The 26,703-nt window shown below is 40.8% G+C and overlaps 1 long non-coding RNA gene across 1 annotated transcript; it reads right to left on the bottom strand.

Annotated features, from left to right (window-relative positions):
• Positions 1-138: 138 nt before the first annotated feature.
• Positions 139-24,645, bottom strand: LOC307028755. Its single transcript, XR_013805100.1, has 4 exons — positions 24,435-24,645; positions 23,531-23,576; positions 22,808-22,946; positions 139-940 (listed from the first exon to the last, which is right to left on the bottom strand). It is a non-coding gene; the product is annotated as an uncharacterized lncRNA (long non-coding RNA).
• Between the last annotated feature and the right edge of the window lie 2,058 nt (positions 24,646-26,703).

The following is a 26,703-nucleotide window of genomic DNA, read 5'->3' as shown; positions in this document are numbered from 1 at the left end:
CCAGACGTACTTGTACTGTATCATATTATTTTCGAATCAATAACTTTTTTTTAATAAAACATTATTTTATTTATTTTTTCATATCCATTTTTCCTCCTGGTCTCTCGTGCCCCGCCCCCCCTGTCACGCCCCCCACTTTGAGAAACACTGGCCAACAGAAACACATTATTACTGCACCACTCCATTGGACATTTTTAAACGATTATTCCATATATGTTTACTTGTTAATTGTAACAGATTTTGATTGCGGATTGTTGTTTTTCTATGTAATTATACGTATTTGTGTGTCTTACTTTAAGGAAAATTGCAGTCGTTTTTAACCTTAAGCCATATGTTCTTTTGTATGTTTTACAATGGGTCATGCCCACTTTGCACTTGTTATCTCCGTAGAAATTTGGGGAAGGTTAAAAATGGCTAAATAGTTTTAGCCTTTAGTTGTACATAAATCTTTTCAAATGCTTATCCATGATTCTGGCAAAAAGTAAATACCGAAACTAGTCAGATGGATAGCCAACTGTTCATAACTAACTTACAGTAAATACTTAAAAGGCTTATTTTTGCAAGAGGCAATATTTTCAAGATACCTATTTGCCCACAGTTGGCAAGTGCAAAGTTAGCATGACCCACTGTCAGAATGGACTGAAAAATGAGGATAAGTCCTAGCCTGTCGACTCTGCCCAATCAGAACCCAAAAGTGCTCGCCATCTTTGTTTCACAAGTGGTGATACCGACACAGAGGATTGGCAGGAAGAGTGTGGTAATGATAGGAGGAGCTATTAACATAATGAGAATGAAGAGTGGGGGATCATGGACCTGTCCACACAGTTTAAAGTACATCTCATGAACCTCCAATAAGACAGTGTCAACCAGATGTCTGTATCCCTTACACCAAGACACCGTCACACTACTGTCCACGCAAATGTTCAGTTCGTTGTAGATGCTGCAAAAGAGAGAGCAAGGCAGAGCAGCGTTAGGTGATGTTAAAAAAAAGACAGCAGTCCAGAGGATTTCACTATGTGAGATTCTAAGACTTATATTATTATAGAGGTAAAAACAGTTTATGATTTAAGTGAATTGATGGATTGAATACTTTTTATGTTACAGTTGCAATATTTAATATGATTAAATAGTATTATTAAAGTTGACTTGAACTATGGATGCACTTTGCGAACCTAGCCAGCTAGCACTATAGCGTTAGCTGCTAGTTAGCCGGGTCTTGCTAGCTCCAAAAAACCGAGATGGAAACAGAATACATGCCAGACCTAGGATTTAAAACAGCTTATTAATATAAAGTCAGCATTAACACTATGTCCTGGTTAAGCTTTTTTACCTTAGTCCTATAAATACATACAAAACATTCAACAAATTACATGAGATATAAAATGCAATGCAAAATAATAAGTAGTATATCATTGTTACTTATTTAATTTGACTAATACGATGAAAACGGACTTATGTATGAACTGTCAATGTCAATGTACTGTAGCTCCTGAAAGTATGGGTGGAATCAAGATGGACGGAAACAACTCCTAGTTTTGATGATTTAATCAAATCTAAATAGGTTGTTAACCTTAGAAGAAAAAGGACAACAACAATACAATAATTAGGATCACACATATCCCATACACATTAAATCACATTCAGTACAATAATCACACTTACTAGTGGCCTCTCCTAATTCCTCAATCTCAATGACGTTAATTTATGTCCCCCTCTATTTATAACACATCAATAAACCCTGCGAATCTCCACCCAGATTTAAAGTCACACTCACATAAACTGAACCCCATTAATTTAACCCTCATACACCCAACACAAAACCATGAGTTTACAGCACAGTCAATAAAATATGTTGATAACTAACAGCATGACCATGCAACATCACAAAGTAATTTGACAAAAGATACAGTACATGCATTTTTGTTATGTTGTACAACTCTAATATCTCTGTCGTTTTTATTGATACTGAAAATGAATGGAAAATGATATCTTCAAATCATAAAACCCTTTTAAAATGGTTCCAGCTGGGGCTCCTGAAGTAGCTGCTGCAACACCATTTGGAAAGTGATCACAAATGTACCAATATGATTTGAAGAAAAACAGAAGCTGGCATGGTCTTTTGAAGCAGCAACTTTAAAATTCAGACAGATCCAAAGACAGTAAGCTTTTACCATTTTACAGTTTTTATAAATGTAAAAATCCCTGCTGGTGTTTTAGAGGCGGCTTGAATTTCACTTTTATGTTTTGAGGTGAGTGTCACGTCTTCTTGGTGGAGAAGCGACCAAAGCCTCACTGAACCAAACATAAATGGCTTGAGCAGTTGTCAAGTAGTTAGTTCAAGAGTTTAGTGTGGAAAACATCAAATGAGATTTAAGTGAGCCTGATAGCTGGAACACTGATCAACAAGTCGGTCTCCTTGTGATAATAGACGATCTTTCCTAGCACACTGTATTCAAACCCTGTCAACAGTAATATATGGATTATTACAGCCATATTCAAAGTCTACTGCAATTCTGACACAAGCCAAAGTCTCCACAAACAACTTCTGTCTGGAAATGTGAGCCCAGAAGCAACAGTCTAGCACTTTTTCATCAAAAGTTGAGTAATTAGTTAAGCGTTTGACAAGCACCAAAAATAATCCAGGAAACGGGAAGGTCTCTGACTTTCCCATGACTAAAGGTCATATATTTTTACTGAAATGTGCTACTTTATCCAGTTTTACTCACTGGGCTCAGAAAAATGTTAAATTAAAATGGACCTATCATGCTATATTTGAATAATATAGTGTAGGACCATACCTATATAAGGCATATTTATACTTTTTATTTTTCAAAATACCAAACAGATCATGCATTTTAGCCATTCCTCATTTCGCTCAATTTAACACTGTCTTTTCATGGGCTGATTCTGTGAGAACAGCACCATCTACAGGCCTGGCATATGTACTACAGCATCTTAAGCGCTTTCGAACGGCAATGTCCGTGGCTGTCTCCTGCTGATTGGTGGAGTTGGCCCAATAGCCGTAGGGTATATGATGTCACTTCTGTGACATCATAGAAGTGTTCAAATCTGGATCAGTCTGTATCAGATCCGTTGCAGCCCCTTTTTAAGAGATTTGGGCAGTGGCGAGCCGTCAGGGCCCTCTAAGCCCTCTATGAGGTCCTAAGATATTCTAAAAATGATATTTGAAAACATAAAAAAAAAAACTTTTTTTTAAAAATATTATTTTTTATATTTTTTTGTTGTTACATTTTTCATTAGTTTTACCAAAATAACTTGATTTATTTGTATTTAAAATAACATTTCCAAAGAAATAAATCCTTCGAATCTGCCTGTTCAGTTTCTGTTGGAATGTGAAGGGTTAAATGCCGTCTCTGCGAGTTACTGTGAAGACGGGAGGGCTTGTTGGTCCCTCTCTACATTCACAGAGGGCCCGCTATACACAAGTTATTGAGCCGTTTCCGCTCTACATCCTGAACTCCTCCCTTCGATGCAATGCACTTCCGTTTTGGCGGACTGGGTTTGTTTTGCTAGCTAGCTCCGTTGTGCCGACAAAGCACTGATATCGCAGAGACAAAGAGGATATAACAATTACAACATGAAGAAAAGTGGTTCGGGAACTACGTGTGCGGTAGTTGGTTGCAATCACTCGAGAAAGCACCTGAACGAGTGGTTAGATAGAGAGTGCTACGACCACAAACCAGCACCCAGCACCCAGCCATGTTGTTCATTAAATACAGATAAACACAACAAATACTGCATGCATTGTATTTTTTAATATTATATATGAATATTTTCATAGTGATGTAATTGTGTGGGCTGCTTTTATATTTTAATTTGTAATACCTGTTAGGATTAAACATGTGATCTTTCTTGTTGAAGCCATTTCTTTAGTTTCCTCTCAACAATTAATTAATTCAGTGTTATTTATGTACAGTATGAGCTTAATATGAATGATGAACTGTGTTAAAAGAAATTGTAGCACTCTAAGGAACATATGAAATGCAATAATGCAATAACAGTGCAATAATGAAATTAAATTACATCAAACTTTATTTTCACTCAAACAGTACAGGCACATATGATATATTGCACAGCATAAAGAGATCATGTAAATTGTGCATTATGTAAACAACAGACAACTGTTGGCTCCTGTGGGCATGACCTAAATAAGGCAGTTTATTTTGGTTTTATGCTGGGCCACGTCGTCATGTTATCCTCCCAGTTTTGCACTGAATTCGGGTGGGGGAGAGTAACGCCATCTCCAGTCAAAGAAGTAGAATCGTGTTCCCAAGCTAGCATCACTGTTAGCATCGAAATCGCTGTGTTTACACCAGTGCCCGTCTGACTGTTTACATCGGTTTACACCGACAGACGCTGTGCAAAAGACTTCCGGCGGAAATGAAGTGCATTTGTGTAGTGTCATGGCGCTACCCGTGTTTTGGCGCGTAAACTTGTCTATAGTAACTCAATGAGAGAGTAATGTCAAATGACAGTACAATTGACCAATCATATCTTCCCTCTAAATGGGCGGGCTTTATTTTCACGGAATTTATGACAAGTTCCGCCCGCTGTGAGGTCTATGCAAGTGGTGCAGTGACGCGTCCTTAAACCCGGAAGTAAGCCGCGCTCCGTTTCCCTCGACAGAAAGCAATGGGATTTCTCCATAGGATTTTGGAAAATAGCTCAAAATAAGGTCTGTGGAAAACGAACCTGTTAGATAAATGCACGTTTTGTTCAGCCGGATAATATCCACATGTCTACCCTACTTTTATTATTTTCGAATCATAAATCTAATCGATAGATTTATGATCGATTGATTTATGATCGATAGATTTATGATTAGCATAAGTTTGTTCATGATGGCTCACTTCAGTGAAAGTGATGACATTGTTGCGAAATTATTAACAGAGTCATTTTCAAGATTGAGTTACAATGATAAACTGGAGTGGCAAAGGATCAGCTGAATGACCCGCAAGTGCTTCATCCAAAAGGACAGGAGGATTGACTTTGTGTTTAAGTGATTTGATCATCAACGGTAGGCCTAAGTCATTTTCAATGTGAGCCGCCGTGCCGACTTAATTCATTTGTAATGTTACTTGGCTGTGGGTGCCCTGTCATGATAGGTGTTTATATAAATGGTGTTGTTTTGTTTGGTAGAGGGTCGCTGTCATTGATGCGTTTTGCACCCCGGGCCGCTGTTTTGATATTCCGCTGAAGTATACGCTGTGACGTAATATCTCTTCTTTGTAAGAGGGAAGGAGGGGGGAGGGTCAGAGGGCCTAGGTATAAAAGTCACGGCTCGCCACTGGATTTGGGTAAGGAGGAAAATAGAGAGGGTTGTGTTTTCTGACACTTCGTGAGTTCCCTGGAGCACCGGGGACACATATTCATGTATAAAAGACGTACAAAAGTGCATTTTGCATGATAGGTCACCTTTAAGGAATGGCTCCCTTTCTAAAGGCTAGCAAAAACAAATGGCCTGTTGTATGGTATTCTAGGAGATAATTAACCTACTCCTCACTTGATTTATAACCTCCTTTCCTAATTACCTGATGGTTTCAATCACTATTTTCATGTCGTCTTTTTTACAGTATGATTTTCATTTTGCTAATTATTAACATTGAGAGTAAACTATATGATGAAGCAGGATATGCATTAGTACGTTTGTCTGGCTTGGATTCAACAGTTCATGTTTATACGCGTGTTTCTTTTCAGTGGAGATATGCAGCAGGAAATGGAAGGTCCTAAAGGACAATAGAAGGTTTCTCATTTCTCTAAATCCCCTCCTCGCATGGACCAATTTGCTGCCCTAGGCAAGATTTTAGCTGGCGCCCCCCCCCCAAAAAATGCAGACACTCACTATGACTCACGCATGCATGCATGCACGGTTGTGGCATGACCACCAAAACAGAAAGATATGGACACAAGATGTGTGCAAATGTATTTAGTATCGTATCCATTTGAACATGATTTAAGTGGGGGGTGGACCGAACCTCCTCTTGGGGGGTCCGGGGGCATGCTTTAATATTGAAGTCAAAAGCATCAATCTGGTGCACTTTGAGAGCAACATTAAGAGATCTATGGATACATCTCTCAACACGCATATGAAACAGAATTGTAAGCAGATTTTCTTTTTATTTATGGATATTTAAAAAATCACTCCCCTTTTAAACTGTATTCTTATTTATTAATAACAACTTTTTTTACTGTCATATAGTATGTTATACTATAAGAGAATAGATGAAAATCTATTATCTTGTTTTTGTATAACTATAATGATCATATAAAGGTGTGCCTTTACCTCACTGAGCTGAGGTTATCAGAGCCTCTCAGTCTTTCAGGAGAGAGCTCTCTAAAGCTCTCCCCCCCGCGGCCGCTTACACAGTAAATTCCAATGTTAATAAAAGCTGTATACGTTTTTGGGGAGTTTGATTTATTTTAAATTAACAGAAATACAAAATGAAAACCTATATAACCCACACTAAAACCATTGTTTAAAAAAAAGAACAATTTCACATAAACCTCTGGTTTTTACTGGGGGGGGGGGGGGTATGCAATATAGGCGTAGTTATGTTAGTATAAGATAATAAGATGTACCTTGTTGATCCAAAATCGGGAAATTGTGTTGTGATGAAATAAAAATATATATATATTTATTTTATTTCTAACTTTTTTTTTCAATTTTCGGCGCCCCCCATTAATTGATGCACCCTTAGCATTCGCCTATACTGCCTATGCCAAGGGCTGGCCCTGCCTCCTCTACTCTTATCCTCGTGTCTCAGTCCCGCCCACAGGAGATGCGAGCGGAGGAGTCGAGGAGGGGAACCGAGGAAAGAGGAGGTGAAGCAGCTGTTATTAGTTTCTAAATAACACATGTTATTTACTCAACAATAACACACAATTACCCTTGTTTTTATTTATTCGTTTAATTCTAGAATCTTGGGCTTTTTAGCCGTAAATAAAGTCACTGGAAACAGACGTAGGCCTATAAGGGAGATTTCGAGCATCATTGCGATACAAACCACACACCCACTGAACTGATTACCCAAAATCCTCAGCTTGAAGCTCGGTGATTGGATTTTTTAGCCACAATGCACGTTGGGATATGGTGTTAATGCGATATGAGTCCATAATGGGCAGCATTAATATATACCCACATGACAGCTCATTGTTACTTTGTAATTCTACTCCACTACATTTCAGAGGTTAACCTGGTATTTTTACTCCACTACATTTATTTTAGTTACTTTGCAGATTCTGATTAATGATGTGAAATATTAAAGCAGACTTTAAAGCAGACTTTAGTTACACGTGAGTAAAATTCAAGGAAAGGTGATTGTCAAGTGCCAACAATCAGGAGAGATATCTGATAGTTGGTGCTTGAGAAGACTAAACATTTATCTGCAGATCTCTATAAAGTATATTCATTACTCGTTATTCTCTACTAATAGTTAATTAAAACTGTATATTAAGCTATTTTGCACATCCCTTTCAAGATTTCAAGATTTTCTAAGGTTTATTGACATATCATATACACAACTACGGTGTAGTTATGCAATGAATGAAAAACTTGGGTCACAGGTTCCTCAACAGTGCATTACAAGACATCTATCAATATATGTGTACCTCCACCATTAAACTGTCAAATTCTGCACATTTCTTATACTATCTACATAAGAGTATAATTCATGTGTATAATATCAGTTAAAATAAGTGCTTCAACATAGTTAACATTGAAGGAAAGCAATATATTAGACGTTAAGTACTTTGTCAGGCTTAATATGTATCTGTAGATACCCCCAAAGCTTTTTTCTTACTCAAAAGAAGACCTTAACCTAAAGTATTCTTTAATGTTTAAATAAAGGTCAATTAGTTTATCTGTTTTGCACCTCCTCCTACTAATATCTTTGTACATCCGGCACTAAACTGTTTTATTGTAGAGATCACTTAAAGTATCTTCTTGATTTATGTACTCTTAATATTCTTTTCATGAAATATAACATTATTCAACACAAATAATTCAATAATGTGCTTTAACCACTAGGCGGTGCACACAAGGTACACACAGCATACTAATAATAACTTTGTATTATTAGTGTAGGACACTTATGTATGTATAACATCTGAATATGTGTAGTTTTATTCATGTTTTTCACGTTGTTTAATTGCTGATATATTTATGATCCACGTCCAGATTCAGTTTCGGTGGCATTTTTTCCAGTTTGTCCAGAAGTCTTCTAATCAGGGCTCTAAAAATAAATAACTAAGGCAGATGTGTAATATTTAATGCAGCCGAACCGTGTATTACAATGCGGTTATGTGATGACTTTCAAAGAGAAAAGCAAGCACACTCGGAATAAAGTATTATTTTCTTCTTTTTAAAAAAAATGTTTTTCGAATTCCATATTGCATTAACACCATATTCCAACGTGCATTGCGGCTAAACAAAAACAGTATTTTGAGGCTCTGAGCCCCATTTCTTTTCCTCACTGACGGCAAAAAAAGCCCAACATTATATGATTTAAAATAAAAACAATAATCGTGGTTTGGTATTGAGTAACAACATGTTTTTATGAACCACACAGCTTCCGGTCTACCAAGACCCGACCGGACAAAACGTGACGTATCATATGCACGCAAAACTCGGCCTCAGAACTAAATGAGAATTGTTAGCGTATCATATGCACGCAAAATCGGACTTCTGCGTATCTATTGCACGCATTTCCAAAAAAAGTCATGTCATTTCTACGCAGACTGAAGAGAGTGGGTTGTTTTAAAGATACGTCCATTAATGATGACAGGAGGCACAGCAGCACTCTGTCTGATGGACAGATGTGTTCATGATGACTTATATATTTACTTTTAATTCATTGACAGTGCGGTATAATTAAGCAATAGCTCACGACAGGCCGTGGTATATGCTCATTATATCACAGCTAAGGGGAGTTGTTCGGCCCTGTGTGGTAGACACTGTACCACACAGGGCTGTCCCTCCCTACAGGAAGATCACGCAGATCGCGTGGGGCCTCACCTTGCGGAGGGAGCCTCAACTGAGTCGAAAATGTGGCGCACCTATGCACTTATGCGGCGCAATGAGTGTGGCCGCTGCGAGGCTCCACTAGCACGCGCCCCCCGACGCTCGTGAAACAGAAGGCCTCATCATATAACTTTGCGTGGGGCCTCAAGTTGGGAAGGGACGGCCCTGCACCTACACACTGTACAACACACACCTACAGCTCCTAAAGCATATAATCAGCCTACAGCCGTTGTGTATTTTATTATGTGAAGCACTAAATTGTTTTAGAAAAATATCGACTCTTTACTAAACTAAAACATACAAATAAAGAGAGTAGGCTAATGTAGGCCTGTTATACTGAGTGATATATATTATACACACTGTCTCTTTGAAACATCACTGTTGCCGGAAATCAGTAGCGTGGCGTGGGAAAGAAATTAGGGGAAGCCAATAATACGTCCTTTTTTTTGAGTCGGGGTGTGGTGGTCAATGTAATAACTAGGGCCGGGACTCGATTAAAAAAAATAATCTAATTAATTACAGGCTTTGTAATTAATTAATCGCAATTAATCGCATTTTTAATCGCATATAAATATTTGACCTGAGAACAGTGAGAAGCAATTTTTTTTCACATGGATTTTAGTATACCATTGAATAATGACTGAATAGTGTTCTGAATATGCAAATGATCCATTATCTCATTAAATATGTGCATATTTTTAACACATTTCAGGAACCGAAATCTGAACTTTGGATAAAGCCAGGTTCAAAATTATTGTTTCATTTTGTATTCATATTATCATCCAAGGCTTTTACAGAAGGGATTTTGGATATCTCTTTTTATCACTCCATTAATCAGAAAATACTGTTAACAGCCCTAAAATATCAATTTTTCGCCATGTTTTTAGGTATACAATCTTATATAATTCAGGCTATGAATGATATATGAACAAACCCTTTAGTAAAAGCCTTCATAATGTTGATAGGAATATAACTGGAAGGTTTGGTGTATGTAAGTGCAACTGAAGTGGACATTTCGGAGAGTAGGAGAAAAAACTCATTTTGAGAAAACGACCTTTAAAGATTGCAGTGTGGCGCTAGCTAAACCCTCCTGTTCTTTGGATGACAGCTTGCACCTCGACGCTCTCCGTGAATGTATTTCATGTTCGGGGTCATTTGTTTTTTGTATAATCTTGCTTCGTGCAAGTGACAACTGTTGTTCTTTTGCCATTTTGAGATTTACATTTCTAGCGGAAAGCTAACCAGGAAGTGTTTTAGCACACCACGTGATGCATCTGAACGAATCACGTTGTCAGAAGTTGACACCAGCCAATGAAGTTACGTTTCTTGGTTTAAGACCCTTTTGTACTTTCACGGTTGGTTGCTGATGCAAAGGAAATGACCATATTTGGATCCGATGAGCTTGCGCAGGAGAGACGGAGCTTTCCGACGATATCTCTGATGACATGGTGCAAACAGCGGTCGCGGTACTTTATGTTACGTTAGAATGCTAACTTTTGGTGAATTTAGGAGAAATATACGGACGCAAATAGACAAACTATAGTAAAATAAACACTTAAGTGTGTATTTTGTACGTTTTCCTTCCAAAAGCCTGAAAGAAAACATGTTATGCAGAATCAAAATAGCACAACATCTCAAAATGTACCAGTGCATGAAAAACGATGTTTTTGCCTGCCGTGTCTCGCCTTTAACAAACAATTTATGCTGCTCGTATTGCTGACAGCCGGGCCGGCCCGGCACCGCCTTTTTTCCTTTTTTTTCACTTTTGGCAGCACCCCTTGAGCAAAATGACTTTCCGCGGCTATGCCGAGAGGTCCGCATGCACTCTCCAGCCGAAACTCTAATAAGCATACTCTAATAAGCATTCATTCACAAACTAAATCAGGAGACTTTTAACGTTTTCGTCTGATTCGCTCCTTTTTTCCTCGCTGTACACAGCTCCAGTTTGGGCATTGGCCTGTCATCAGATTGTATTTGTTTTTACTGCTGTAGCGGAAGTTTAGTGCAATTATTTTTGATTAAATACTCCAAATCTCCACCCTCCATAATTGCACTTGCTTCAGTTGCTTGCTACTTTCTAACGGTGGTGAGAGTGGTGCAGTGACTCTATCTATCGATTATATTTATGATTAGAAAATTATAAAAATAGGGTAGTGTAACGACGAGACGCCGTTACTAGAGCTATTTATTGGGTGGCATTGGTTGTATAAGTGTTGATTACCCAATTGTGTTCACCTGGTGCCCTGTGTTTGCTCCTCCCCCCCCACCTGTGTCTTGTTAGTCTGTGTGTGTATTTAGGTGCTGTGTCTTGTTAGGAAGGGAGTGGGTGTGAGATCTTTGTGGCTGCAGGATGTGTTCACGGAGAACAGCAGGATTGAGGCTGTGAAATATGTGCACATGATTTTAATAAATGCCCACGTCGGGTTATATTTGTGGACGTTCTGCCTCTGCCTCCTTGCTTGGTCGGGCCGCTCAACGGTCAGCCTCACAATTGGTGTCAGAAGTGGGATTTGATCAAGTGAGGAGGTAAAATTGACGAGAGGAAAGAAGAGGGACCAGAGAGAGGAACCGCGGCTGGGGGCGGCTATGCCTGGAACTGACCAGGGGGCCACGGCTGCTGAAGCAGCAGGAGACGGGAGACGAGCGGGAGGAGCGGCGTTTGCAGGCCGAGGAGGCGCACCCGGACTCCCGGGGAGTCTGCAGAACCTGGGTTGTGCTAGAGGCAGAGCAACGCCTTACAACAGGCCAAAACAGCTTCACAAGTGGTTTCAGAAGTAAAGGCCTAACAAACACTTTGAGGAGGAACAAAGAAGCCAGCGCAACAGATGGAGCCAGATGACAGTGCACCGGCTGTCCAGCAGGGGGCGACAGCAGACAAAACTCCTGAGCAACGGGAGAAATTGACAAACATGGTGAAGTCTCTTGTCTGTTTCAATACATCCAGAGATCAGCAATTGGAGGAAGAGCACTCTATGACAATGTTTGAAAATGTGTCCATAGTCTCAGGGGAGGGATATATTAGGTCCATAGCCTCAAGGGAGGGATCTAGTGTGTCCATAGCCTCAGTGGAGGGATATATTAGGTCCATAGCCTCAGGGAGGGATCTATTCTGTCCATAGCCTCTGGGGAGGGATCTATTATGTCCGTTCTAGAAAGCCAAGACTGTCTATCCCGGGCACTGTGCGCTTTAGGAGAAAAGGGGGGGAAGGTAACGACAAGACGCCGTTACTAGAGCTATTTATTGGGTGGCATTGGTTGTATAAGTGTTCACCCCCATCTTGTCTGTTGTTTCCGGTCATCTCTGTGTTCCCTCCTGCTGATTACCCAATTGTGTTCACCTGGTGCCCTTTGTTTGCTCCTCCCCCCCCCCCACCTGTGTCTTGTTAGTCTGTGTGTGTATTTAGATGCTTTGTCTTGTTAGGAAGGGAGTGGGTGTGAGATCTTAGTGGCTGCAGGATGTGTTCACGGAGAACAGCAGGATTGAGGCTGTGAACTATGTGCACATGATTTTAATAAATGCCCACGTCGGGTTATATTTTTGGACGTTCTGCCTCTGCCTCCTTGCTTGGTCGGGCCGCTCAACTGCCTCACAGGTAGACATGTGGATATTATCCGACTGAACAAAACGTGCATTTATCTAACAGGTTCGTTTTCCACTGACCTTATTTCGAGCTATTTCCAAAATCCTATGGAGAAATCCCATTGCTTTTTTGTGGAGGGAAACCGAGCGCACTAAGTTGATGCAATTTGATTGGATTGTGAGGCAAGGGAAGCCAGCCACCCCTGGCTTCCCTTGGCATGGCCCTGACCAATCACAGGTTGGCAGGGGCATGACGTGAGGCTTGTCTGATTGGTTAATCCCTCTATTTTTTTCACCAAGGGAAGCCAATTTTGGCTGACCTCCTCTCGCAACAGAGAGTGCAATCTACTGTTTCACCATAACACCCAGAGGGGCGCTGTTTCACTCTTTGTAAAATACTCAATGAGAATGGGGGAGAGACGGGCCGGCAGCAACACACAACAAATAATTTCCAAAACTAAACAAAGTGTTTTTATTTATTTATTAAAATTATAACTACAATCCGAAAAAACAGGGGAAGCCTGGCTTCCCTTGGCCTCCAGGAGAAAACGCCACTGCCGGAAATACATCCGCGGCGGACCCGCGGAGGAACCATAAGTGTATCCTCGGTTATAGCTCCTCCAGAGAGCCTCCTCAACGCTCGATCCTCGGTCCTCATTTGTGCATTTAGAGAAATTAGATGTCTTTCAAAATGGCGCGCTGAAATCCATTTCCGGATCACTACCGGAGGACCGAGGATTCGAGGAGTCGAGGAGGGGAAATTAGAGGAATTTGAAACCTTCATAGTGGGCGAGCAGCAGGGCCAGCAAAGAAATGGAAGAACTCTGCGATCTATCCTCGGCTCATTGGTTCCCCCAAGAAATACAAGCAGTACCATGGAGCATGGGTTCCACGCACAATAATGGCGCATTTCCGCTGCAGGGCCTCGCACGGCTTAGTACAGTATAGTTAGGCCTTGGTAGGCCAGGCTCCCTTTATGCTGCGTTTTGTTAGAAATTAAAATCAATGTTGATATGGCTTAATTTAAATCAGTTTTATTCTGAAAAAAACTGAAGTTCACACTAACTGTTAACTTAACACTTTTATTTTGAAAATTCTTCACTTCCGGTTAGCATTAGCATGTGGCGAAATGCTACATTTTTAAACCGTGAATTGAAGGTGAAATGACGTGATGTTGTACCATAAAACACATATTTATTGACGCTGAAATCACATTTATTAGGGAAAGTTTAAATAACCACCAACACCAGAATGATGTCATTTAGCAACAGAAAAAGGCAGGAATTGAATTGGACCCGCCCCCCGACGACGCCGGCCAATAGGAGAAGACCTTAGATGACAACAGGAAGAGCAAGCCAAGAATCGACCTCTTCTTATCCTGACCTCGGCTGACCCAAGACCCCAGGAAGAGCGCCAGACTCAGATGAAAATATTCGTGGTGGCCAAACAGCGGTAATACACTTCCGTTTGGTTGCCAGGCCCGGAAACACTTTTTCCCATTGACTTACATGGGGAAAGAGTGGTCTATAAATCGTTGGATAATTTTTTTAAACTAAATAAACTACCCAGTATGAACACTTGGATAGCCCTTATTAAAAACATTCGTTCCTCAAGTTGTACAAATTTGCTAATAACGTTATTCTGAGAGTTATTTCCCTCTGCATTATGAACGTGCATCTAACCCACGGGACCGTGCCGCCCGGCATGTTCATATTACGTGTTCAGCATGGTCCCGATCAATCAGAGCACACTGTGCTCACAGGGAGGGTGGGGGCAGGAGCTACAACGAGCCGTTAAAGGCAGAGAGTGAAATTCAGTGAATACAATACACGTAGTTTACAGAGATGCTGTACGAGAAACCAATGTGAGTTGCGTTTATCTTTACCCATGGATGCACAATAAGAATGGACCCATATCGTCTTACTGCCATCCCACGGAGCTGTAATAACGGATATATTGCACATGTTTGCTGTAATTCATTATTATACTACATGGGCTGTATGATTAAATATTGTACCGTAAATGTTGTATTAAATAAAGTTAATATTACCGACGTTAGATTAACGACTCTGTAGCTTCTTATTGCACTATATATATATATATATATATATATATATATATATATATATATATATATACAGTGCAATGATTCTTTCATGCTAAATGAAGCTCTGTTGCTTGGATATCACTAGATCCTGTTACAGCGTAATATAAGTACATAACGATTGATGTGTACATTAGCATAATTACTAGCTAGCCGCTAGCCGCTAGCCGCTAGCTGCCGCCTCGTTAATATCAAATCCATAATAATAACAAATCATTATCATGCTGTCATGAACGTGCGGTGCTGTTACGTGTACACAAATTGACGTACTTGATGTGAACCAGCATTTTGGTTAAAGTTGCGCATACGGGTACTTCTCAGGCATGCCGGGTAATCTGTGACGTTTCGCTCTCTCAAAAGTTGGGCCATTTTATCATCATGCGCCAATGAGCAACTCTCATAGGAATGAATGAGGCCCCGCCTCCCACGCTGTATCCAGTTCTTATTATACTTCCATGGGTTGACCGGACATGGGGAGGGGGCCTCCACTCGCAAATGTAATTTGTATATCACTGCATCTTTTGTGTAATTAAATGCTATTAACTTTTATAAGCTTCCTTTGACTCTTTTCAGTATGTCCTGCTCTCAGGGTTCAATAATTGCTAACAGTTTCCATTACAGTTTAGTACCTGGGGCAGTAACTATAGTAACGCAGTGTAGGCGGAGCCGTGACGTCCTCTTCAATGCGAACCACAAAACCAAACATCAGCCATTAGCTGTTAGCACTCAGACCTCACAGCTCATCATATCCGTTCAGAAACTACAAAAACTTTAAAGTGGACCTATTATGCTATATTGGAAAAATATATTGTAGGGCCATACCCGTCTGATGTTATAAACTACAGGCCTGTCTCTCTCCTCAAGTTCCTTTCTAAAACACTTGAACGCGCTGTCTTTAAACAACTCTCCTGTTATCTCCATCAGAACAACCTTCTGGATCCGCACCAGTCTGGTCTCAAGGCAGGTCACTCAACAGAAACTGCTCTCCTTTCTGTCTCTGAGGAACTGCACACTCCTAAAGCAGCATCCCTCTCCTCTGTCATCATCCTTCTGGACCTGTCTGCTGCATTCGACACGGTGAACCATCAGATCCTTATTCGCACTCTCCAAGAACTTGGAGTTTCAGGCACTGCACTTTCCCTCCTCACCTCATACCTCAAAGACCGCACCTACAGGGTAACTTGGAGAGGGTCCGAGTCCGACCCTTGTGAATTAACTACAGGGGTCCCTCAGGGCTCTGTTCTTGGTCCCCTCCTCTTCTCCTTGTACACAAACTCGCTCGGGTCTGTCATTAGCCCGCATGGTTTTTCATACCACTGCTACGCTGACGACACCCAACTAATTCTGTCCTTTCCCCGCTCAGAGACTCAGGTCGTCGCACGCATCTCTCGTTGCCTAGCAGACATCTCTCAGTGGATGTCTGCTCATCACCTCAAGCTCAACCTTGACAAGACTGAACTGCTTTTCCTTCCGGGAAAAGATTGTCCCACTCTTGACCTAACAATCAACATCGGCACCTCTGTTGTTTCGCCGACTCAGACTGCAAGGAATCTGGGTGTGACCCTAGATAACAAACTGTCCTTCACTGCAAACATTGCTGCTACAACCCGCTGCTGCAGATACACGGTTTACAACATCAGGAGGATACGTCCCCAGCTGACCCAGAAATCAGCGCAGGTTCTGGTCCAGGCTCTCGTCATCTCACGCCTAGACTACTGCAACTCCCTCCTGGCTGGGCTACCTGCATGTGCCATCCGACCTCTGCAGATCATCCAGAATGCAGCGGCTCGTCTGGTCTTCAACCTTCCAAAATTCTCCCACACCACGCCGCTCCTCCGCTCCCTTCACTGGCTTCCGGTAACTGCTAGAATCCACTTCAAGACACTGGTACTTGCGTACCATGCTGTGAATGGATCTGGCCCTTCCTACATCCAGGACATGGTTAAACTGTACACCCCAGCACGTGCACTCCGCTCTGCATCGGCCAAACAGCTCGCTGCACCCGCACTGCGAGGGGGACCCAAGTTCCCATCAGCAAAAACTCGTGGGTTTGCTATCCTGGCTCCAAAATGGTGGAATGAGCTCCCCATTGAAATCAGGACAGCAGATAGCTTGCACATCTTCCGGCGCAGACTGAAAACTCATCTCTTTCAACTCCACTTCGAGCGATAGAATTACTAACAAAGCACTTATATACTAATAAAGGGCTGGCTTATCTAAAGCCAGTTGAGTAGCACTTGAAATGTTTGGCTCTATGAAACCGGATGTACTTATATGATTCTGTTTTCTTCAAGGTTGTATCTTCCTGGTCGAATGCACTTATTGTAAGTCGCTTTGGATAAAAGCGTCAGCTAAATGCAATGTAATGTAATGTAATACCTATAAAAAACCTGTCTGTGAAGATTTTTGCTTAAAATACCAAACAGTTCTCCCATTGTAGCCATGCCTCATACTGCTCATACCTTTTTGCAGCCCTGTTAGAGAAACGCGGATTTTGGGTCCTTAGCTTAAAAAAAAAAAAAGAGGAGGCGGAGCTAGTGCCTGATCAGAATTCTACCGGAGATAAAGTTAAATTCTGCTTTGATAAAACGCCATCCTGTTCTAAACCACATTTATTTCTGAAACAGTGTGGAGCTCAAATGCTTTTTCTCTTGCGGGTTTATCACAAGGCGAGTTCCTTTTTTTATTAATTAATTAATTCATGGTTTTTACAAACCGGTATCAGTATGTTGTTACTTCGGCATCATTTTGAAACGTGTATTACAATTAAATCACGGTAAAATATGTTCATTGTGTTGTAGTTGTAGCCACTCACGTCAGTTTAGCATATTCAGCCCAGTTGTTGGCCCGCAAAGAACCACAATTTTGGAGGGCCAGAAAAACTGTGAACGAGTACCCGTTAGCCGGAACTACCCCTAGTGGAAACGCAACAAAAAACGGGCCGGGTTTGGCACGGCACTCTTAAACCGTGCTACGCGCTGCAGTGGAAATGCGCCATAAGTTGGTTGTGAACGTACATGTTACTGTTTTTCACCGGCAAAATTAGCATCCAATTCATTCAAAGATTTGAAGTTATAGTCTTATGCACAATAGCTACTAGAGGGTAGTTTTGGCATTAAACATGTTAAGTTCCTTGCATCTCCAACAATGCAACATAAATGTATGTAAGACTGACTGGTGGTACAATTAAATATACAATAATTTAAATGTAATTGTGAAAAAATGTCTATAGAAAATAAAATGTTTTATTTAAATAATTTAATTGTGATGATTTAAATGTATTATAATAACAATTAATATCACAGGTGATGTGAACTTTTGAGGCCCCTTGCTAACCACTCTTCTGGCTAGCGCTAGCGTTAGCTGGTAACTTAGTTAGCCGGGCCTCGCTCCTCCACACCTCACCTCTCTTGTCTATCCACCTCTCTTGTATATCAAAAATTCCATACTCAAGCGTCCTTGAAAAAGCTTTTTTTTTTAATACCCGGTCTGATATGATACTTATATATAATTAATTCCACAACTTACTTCATGCATATACTGGAGATGCATTTTAAAATTATGTTCTGTTCAAGTACCCTGCATTTGTTAAATGATGACTTAAAGGTCCCATGTCATACTTTTCCGGTTATTACCCGTCCCCTTGTGTGTTATGAAGGTTTTTATGCATGTAAACGGTCTGCAGAGTCAAAAACCCTCAAAGTACACCCTGTAGCGAGTAAAACTCTAACGGCCCGTCCACACAGCGGCGTGTGCGTTGAAAGCTTCACCATTCACTTTGAATGGGGTGACGTCACTTTTTGCCGAACTGCATTGTGGGAAGCGAAGCGGAGCTTTGCTGGCGTGGCTCGCTGCAAAAGTTGAGCAATGTTCAACTTTTGAAGCCTCGGCAGAAGCGTCAGCCAATAGAATGATATGCCAGTACAAGCTCTAGCCAATCAAACCGCTGCTTGTGTGTCAGGGGCGGGAGATTCATGTGATTGGTTGTTGGTCGAGTTTCAGACACGCCGAAAAAGCTTTAACGAACGCCGCTGTGTGGACGGGCCGTAACACAGAAAAGACCTCCCCAAAACGCCTCGTTGGAGATTTCATGTTTTCTTCCTGGGTATCGTGACGTAGGGATACCCAGTAGCCACGCCCAGAGCTATGGCCGCACCCTCTGCCAGCCTTTCACGAAACAAAGCTTCCCAAACCTTTCAGCGATTCATGCCGGATATGTACAGCGTGCACTGAAGAACGATGCTGTTCCTACTTTGTTTGGACCATGCGGGAGATTCGGGTACACAACCTGTAAGTATTCATTGTTGTTTGTGTATTTATGATGTTTAAAACAAACAAGGCATATCTATCACGACTGTGTAAATGGGTAAACGTTTTTCAGGCTGCTAAGCCATTGACACAGTGCTAACTGGGCTAACGAAGTAGCTAGCGTTTCCATATATCAACTACAATGTCAGCAGATTAGGGTGGCCATCCGTCCGGTTTTAGGTCGGACAGTCCGGTTTTCAATGTCTGTGTCCGTCTGCCGGCGCAGCCTTGAGCCGGACGCTCATTTGTCCTCCTTTTTGAGGTGATCCCCATTTTATACTTTTAGGGTATAAAAAAAAAATAGACAATTATACAAAGAAATACACAAAATAAGTTATGTGTAAGTATATATCCCTGTAAGACTTGTGGTCTTACAAATTATTGGCTGAATGTGATGTCAAATAAATATCTTGTATTTCATTGGTTAATAGACGTAAACAATTAGCCATGTGCTTCTTGACGTCACGTTCACGGCATGGCACTGTGGCACAGAGTGACGTTAGCGCTAGCAGACTAGCTCATGAGCCAACTCCGCCTAGTTAGCGGTAGGTTAAACCGCAGAAATGCCGAAACGAAAGACTTCATTTAATCCTGAATGGTCGAAAGAGCATGGATTCCTCACAAAAAGCCGAAAGGACGACTTCCATGCTTTTTGCACGTTGTGTCGTTGCGATGTGGACGTAAGTAGCAAAGGAAAAGGTGCTGTCGACAGACATGCTAACACAGATAAGCACAAAAGCAACGATCAAAGCGCAGGTGCCTCTTCACTTTTATCGTTTTTCCGTGAAGCTTCATCGCCTCAAGATGACAAAATCTCCGCAGCAGAACTTTGTAAAGTTTATCATGCCGTCAAGCATCACCAGTCATACAGGAGTGTAGACTGTGGAATAAAAGTTGATCGCACAATCTACAACGACTCATCAATAGCAAAAGGGATGACCTGTGGAAAAACAAAAGCCAAAGCTTTGTGCGAAAATATCCTAGCACCCTACTCTGTCCAGACGCATGTGGATTACATAAAAGAAAATGAACTGCATTATTCAGTGGCAAGTGATGCATCAAACAAAGGTACGATCAAGTGTTTCCCCATTGTACTGAGATATTTTCACTTTGAGGAGGGCGTGCAACATGCACTGTTGGATTTTTACAGTGATAGCAACGAAAAGTCGGAAGCTATAACAAATCAGCTGCTATCTAAACTGGAGATGTCTGGACTAGATGTGAAAAAAATGTCAGCATATGCAGCAGACAACGCCAGCGTTAACTATGGAAAACACAACAGTGTTTATCAGAAACTGAAACAGGCTCAAAAAGACGTGCTCGCTGCAAACTGTTTAGCCCATATTCTGCACAATGCAACAAGATATGCAGCAAGCAACTTGGATATTGACATTGAAAATGTTGTGCTTAAGGTGTATAGCCATTTTAGCATCTCAGCTAGCAGAACGGCGCAGTTGAAGGAATTCTGCGAGTTTGTGGAAGTGGAGGAATGCAATCTGCTGCGGCACGTTGTCACGCGATGGTTGTCTCTGCTGCCATCTATTGACAGAATCCTGAAGTGTTGGAGACCCCTGACCAGCTACTTTCAGAGTCTAGGTGAGGAGGAATGCTCCAAGATTTTGTGGAAATGCTTTGGAGAGGATGGCAACGAAGTATCTGAGATGTATTTTCTCTTCCTCAGTCACATTCTGAAAGTGTTTTCAGACTGCATTGAAGCACTCGAGGCCAAATCATTCATCATAACCTCTGTGTTTAAGGTAATGACTGAACTGAAAGGGAAACTTGAGAGAAGGTTAAAGGACACATTTTTTGGCTTTGCTGTGAACAACAAACTCAAGCAGCTAACCCCTGATCTGGCTAAGAAATGTGAGGCTGATTTTCTTGTTTTCTATGAAAGAGCCAAGAAATACGTGAGTGAAAGGTATGACTTCTCTGAGAACAGCTTTCATAGTAAAGTGTCAAAGCTTGGCCTCAAAACTGCTGTGTCCTATGGAGAATACAGTGATGCAGTCCAAGCCTGCAGCCTGAAAGACATTGACATGGATGGACTCTATGAGGAATATGGCATGGTGGAAGCTATTCTCAGCTCTTCAGAAATGGAAGGATGCCACAGTGAGGAGCGGTATCTGAAACTGTTTTCCAAAGCAGAAGTCCCACTTGTGAATCTGAGGAAGATCAGCGCCTACATCTTCTCCATCCCATGTAGCAATGCACATACAGAACGTGTGTTCTCAATGATGACCTCAGCATGGAGAAATGAGAGAAATCGTCTGGATGTGGACAGTGTCAAGGCAGAGCTGCAAATTTGTGTCAACTTCACATTTGAGTGCACAGACATGTACCAGAGACTCCTTACAAACAAAAAACTCTTGGAAGCAGCCAGGAAAGGGCAAAAGTATCGTAAATAGACATTCAACTTGTGGTTAGTACACTAGAGTCTTATTGTGTTTTGAGTGTGAAGGATTCAGTGAAGCCAGGATAAAAACTAAAAGATAATCCCAAAGTGTCCTCCTTTTTGGTGTTATGGAAATGGCCACCCTACAGCAGATGGCCTTACATGTTTCTCATGGCAGGAGAATGTCTGCATTCACACACAAAATACTCATAGACAGTATACTCCGGGTGATTTACCGTACGGTCAGTACATTATAGTTGGCGTTCCTAGCGTGTATGCTACCGAGCTACCGTTCATAGCGTGTATGCTACAGAGCTAAACAACAAGGCTACCTAGAGCTAGACACTAGACATGCTAGGGAAAACATTGTTTTCATGCCAGCTACAATGAATGATCGAACGTAGCAGACTACCCGTATAAGATTGCAATTGTAAACATGTTTTTGCTAGCCTAGACTAACTGTTGTTCATAGTAGGTTGGCATATTACACTGAACAACTAGCAAACGTAGGTTAGCATATTAGCTGGCACGCTAACTGTGTTGATTAGATAGATACGCACTCCTACCACAACTACTACTAACGAATCTAAAACAACTAAGTTTCTCTAATATTTTGTGATTTGCATTTGATTTTGTCCAGCCAGACCAGGAAACTCCTGGCGTATCTGGCGGACAACACATGACGGAATGACCACTCTGATGCCTCGTCCTAAAAAGCCCCGGCAGCAGCTTACAAAGCTGCGATAGGCAAGATGCCGAAAACGCCTATAAGGGGAGGAATGGATGATATACAGTGTATATATGTATATTTACACATGTTCATTTTGTACATTTCTAAAAATAAAGTTTGATGGAAATACTTAGTAGCCTTTCTTCCCTGAATTATTTGCTCTTATAACATATCATTAACATATATCAAACCATGATTTGATTTTTCATCAAACATTAGTAGTTTATTACAGGTAAAAATAACTTACTCTTCTATAACAACAGTTGTAGGTAAAGTTCGGTTAGTTAGCGTATTACATATACGGCTATACTGACGCCATTGTAAGACTGATGTTCCGCTCAGAGCGAGCCGAAAAAAGCACAGTTAGACATGGCGGAGCCTCTCTGGTGGTTGACTAATCAGAACAGAGTGGCCGAGCTGACCAATCGGAGAACACTGGGCTCACAGGGAGGGGGGGCAAGAGCTCCAACGAGCCGTTTAGGACAGAGAGCGAATACCGGTGAATACACATACAGAGATGCTGTATGCGAAACCAATGTGAGTTTGGAAAATTGCACAGTATAAATCAATTTTAGTATACCTCAACAATGGAATTATGATCAGTGGAAATGGCCATGACATGGGAACTTTAAAAAATAAACGTTATGTACCGTTTCACAGTAGGCCATGGGCACATGTGTTGATAGCCAGTTGTCTCCATGCTCTTGTTGAAGTCTGACAAGCAGTTTTGAACACCACTATCAAACATGTGATGGTCACATGGTGGAACAACAGATGTAGCTGCCATTCCTGGAGAAAAGATAGAATACACAGAACAACGGTACAAATTCTCCTACAACTCAAAACAAACAGATGGAAACATAGACACAGATATAGTTGTTTAGTGCGTGCTAGGTTGCCAAATTCTACACTAGAAAGCTAAGATGGAAAATGTGGTTTCCATGTATTTTAGTATAGACTGTATCCACACTGAAATACCTGGAAAATAACCTTCTATTTCGTGTCTTTAAGTCAACCTGCAGAAACCGTATCACAGCCCTGTTACTGTTGAGTCTAAGCTGGTTACACTTAGAATTTAGTTGTGTATTTTTACAGTATATTCCTGCTTTTGATAACTAATAAGCAAATAACAGTTATTTGATTGGAATCTAATGGGTCAAATTGAAAACTAACCAGCATTGCGAGCATAGATTTTCAGGTCAAATTTTGTTTAATTTTGTTGAATGGCACATTAGAAATATTACATTTTATATCATATCATGATGATAATGCTTATTCAAAACTACTTGAGGATTTCTCTTCTTATGCATATATTTACTGACCTTTTGCAAGCACGCTGGCTATAGTAAAATTCTCTTTTATTCTTTCATTACCTGTCCAGATGAAGATAAGTGCCAGCAAGTTTGCAGTCAACAGCATCTATTTAAGAAGAAAAAAAACATCATAAAGTGTAACTTAAGTGTTTCATGTTTGCCCAGCTTTTAAAACAAAATTGCACATAAAGTGATCAACATTTGTAATACACATGTACATAATAATGATCAGGTAATTGCAGTGATTGATGAGTTCTCTACCTCTTCTGTAAAAAGGAAAAAAGGGATGCTGTCTCAATTTGTGAAATGTGTCATGTCCAGAAACACAAAGACACTTTCTCCAGCTGGAAAATCAACTTTCTCCATTTCCTCTCCCACACTTGTGTGATAATGTACAAGAGAGTACTTCGATTAAATGCATGACCAAATCACAAAAGAAAATCAGTTTCTTCTTGGATGCAATGCATACATTTAAATATCCACCCTTACATTGATTAAAATGTATGCCTTCCTAAGCAGGATTTTTAAAATCTTCAAGTCTTGCACAGAAAAAAAACAATACGTTCTGTATGAAACAGACGTGGTGGCCATCTGCTTCCTGGAAATTAATGAACTTATCTCGTGGGAGGCAGACACTGAAAACAGATGTTACCAGGGAATGCACCAGGAGGAAGATGTTCTTCTTTTTTACACACATGTTGTAAGTACACATTTCTGTCAATGCTTGTAAACATGGGAGAAATACACAATGATAATATGCTGTGTTCAAATTCTAAAATTTGCTAGTAACTTACAGGTCCATATGGGAAATTAAAGACTGACAATAAGGCATCAAGTATTATGGTATTATTTATTTTAAATCAGCATCAGTGTTTGTTTTCAACACTTATAAATTACATAAAAAGGGGGTTCCAAAATATTAAAAGCCAAACATTTTAAGATAAAAAGCTCAATAAGCACATACCCCAGCTTTTATGATGCTGTTCTAAGCAGAATTCTTCTTATGGATCCCTGGTAAAAAGCCTCGATTAGAACCTGTACTGAGGATGCATCAAATGATTTTCCAGCCAACCTAAACATCTACAACTGGTCACAGAAAAAGCCTCTGTGTAAATCTGATCCAGATTTTTCTATTTGTGCAACTCGAAACTAATTGGATTGTGCAATGGAAAGCCTGCTTCCTTTCCCAGACTGAGCATGGCTGTTCCCATGCTACCCAAAGGTCTTCCACATCCAACCCCCCCAGGGACACTTGAACTAAGAGGCGAATGTCAACAAGCTTGTACAGTGGTATCTAAGAGATAAAGACAAGGTTTATGTTTTGTTGACAGCCTTTACACAGGGCCTTGACCAATAAATGACAAAATAAGGTTAATATTAGCAAATATTTTGCATCAAAACTATTATTACACGCAGCAATGCAAATATGTGACAGTTGCAACAATAAAAGGTTTGAATATATTTGGCCTATTAGCAAAGAGTGGATTTGACTTCCCTGTGGTAAACAGTATCACAGTGATTGGTAAATGACTTTATTCATAGTCTGAAAAGCACTGAAAAAACGACATTATTCCAGATGAAATTATATTTCCTCAAAAAACAAGTTTCTAAAAAATATGTATTATTGTGCAAATTCATGTGTGTAAATGCTTGTTCGGGCTAGATATCACAAACTTGACTACATTCTGCCAATCCAGCATGCACTGAGAAAAAAGGTGGGGAAACACTTGAACATGTTGCAAGGCTGATACTGCGGGATTAGCAAACACACAGTCAAACATTCACAACCTGAGGCAGTTTACAGTTTCCATTTCATTCGATGTCCCCTAATGTCTGTGGACTGTAAGAAGTGCTATTTTTTTACAAGTGGGGGGTGGACCGAACATCCTTTATGTGTGTCGTCGCTTCCTCTAGGGGGGTCCGGGGGCATGCTCCCCCGGGAAGATTTGATTTTAAATATCGAAGTTAAAGCATCAATCTGGTGCACTTTGAGAGCAACATTAACCCTACCGTAATACCTTAAAGCAGACAAAAGGCACTGGAGAACACTTAATCATTAACACCCTTTAATGAAGCAAACTAATGCCTTAACTCACTCAAATAGTCGTTTGTGTAAGAGTCACGTTTCTGAGTGGATGCAGTCACTGCCAATCGGAGTCTGATTCAGAGGGTTGCCTGTCAGTTCCGTTGCTATGGTTCCGTTGTTATGTGTACTGAAACGAGAGCCGGTATAATTCCACGCGCGAAAACAAAATACAAATTGGAATACGTTATTTTAGTGCCTTAAAAGTAGACTGAGGTATGAAGGGTTAGCGTTACATCTTAGGATAATTTGTAGTCATGTTCTGTATACATACTAACATATAAGGGTATACTTAGTGTAGTTACTCCATGTTTACTAGCTATAACATTAACGTTACATCACTCTTTTGCACTTCTTAGTCAGCCAGAGTGCAGAGATCACAATTAGATTCACAAACCTGAAACATCATCCATTTCTTCACTGCTGGTGATGACATTGTTGTCAGCTGCTGATACTGCTGCTGCTGCAGCATGTGGCTTTCTAATATCCATAACTTTATAGGCTATTAGCTTAAAACTTGTCAGGCACGAGGAAGGATCACTTCTTCTTCAGGGCAGGGAAGGCTACGCAGAATGCAGGCTAATGCCTCTCTGGTGGACTCCGGTACTGCACATTACTCCCGAGACATTTTCAACAAAAAAGACAAAACATTTTTTTCAGAAAACATTCGGGGCTTGAGCCCAAGTAGCCACCCCCTAGCGCCGCCACTGGTAAGCACTCAATACTTACTAACATTCAGTCCCAGTTCTTTATGTACAGCAATGCTGGACAGAGATCCAGGGCTGTTTTTGGGGTCTCTGGCTTAATAACACAATTATCTGCTTCCAACAATCTGCTAATGAGACTGCTTCCCTTCTTGTTTCTTTGTACTTTCGTAAGTGAAATATGTGTCAATTAATATATTAGATAGTACAAATTCTCCTGTGTGGAGAGTTTTTATTTATTTTTTGAATATATGTTTTCGACCATCGATTTGCCTTTATTGGACAGGCATATTTGAAAAGGGGAGATAAACAGGAGGATATTGCCTGAAATGTTTGGAGTCAACTCAAACCTGCTTTCTTGGCAGCAGACACTGCATATGGGCCACCAGCTCTAACCACTGAGCTGTTTGGCAGCCCGTGTGGAGAGTTTAAATTAGTATTTTATA

This window comes from Notothenia rossii (assembly GCF_949606895.1).
Source record: "Notothenia rossii genome assembly, chromosome: 2".
Classification (NCBI taxonomy): domain Eukaryota; kingdom Metazoa; phylum Chordata; class Actinopteri; order Perciformes; family Nototheniidae; genus Notothenia; species Notothenia rossii.
Note: the sequence above shows the minus strand (reverse complement) of the source record. Positions and strands in the feature narration are given on the sequence as shown.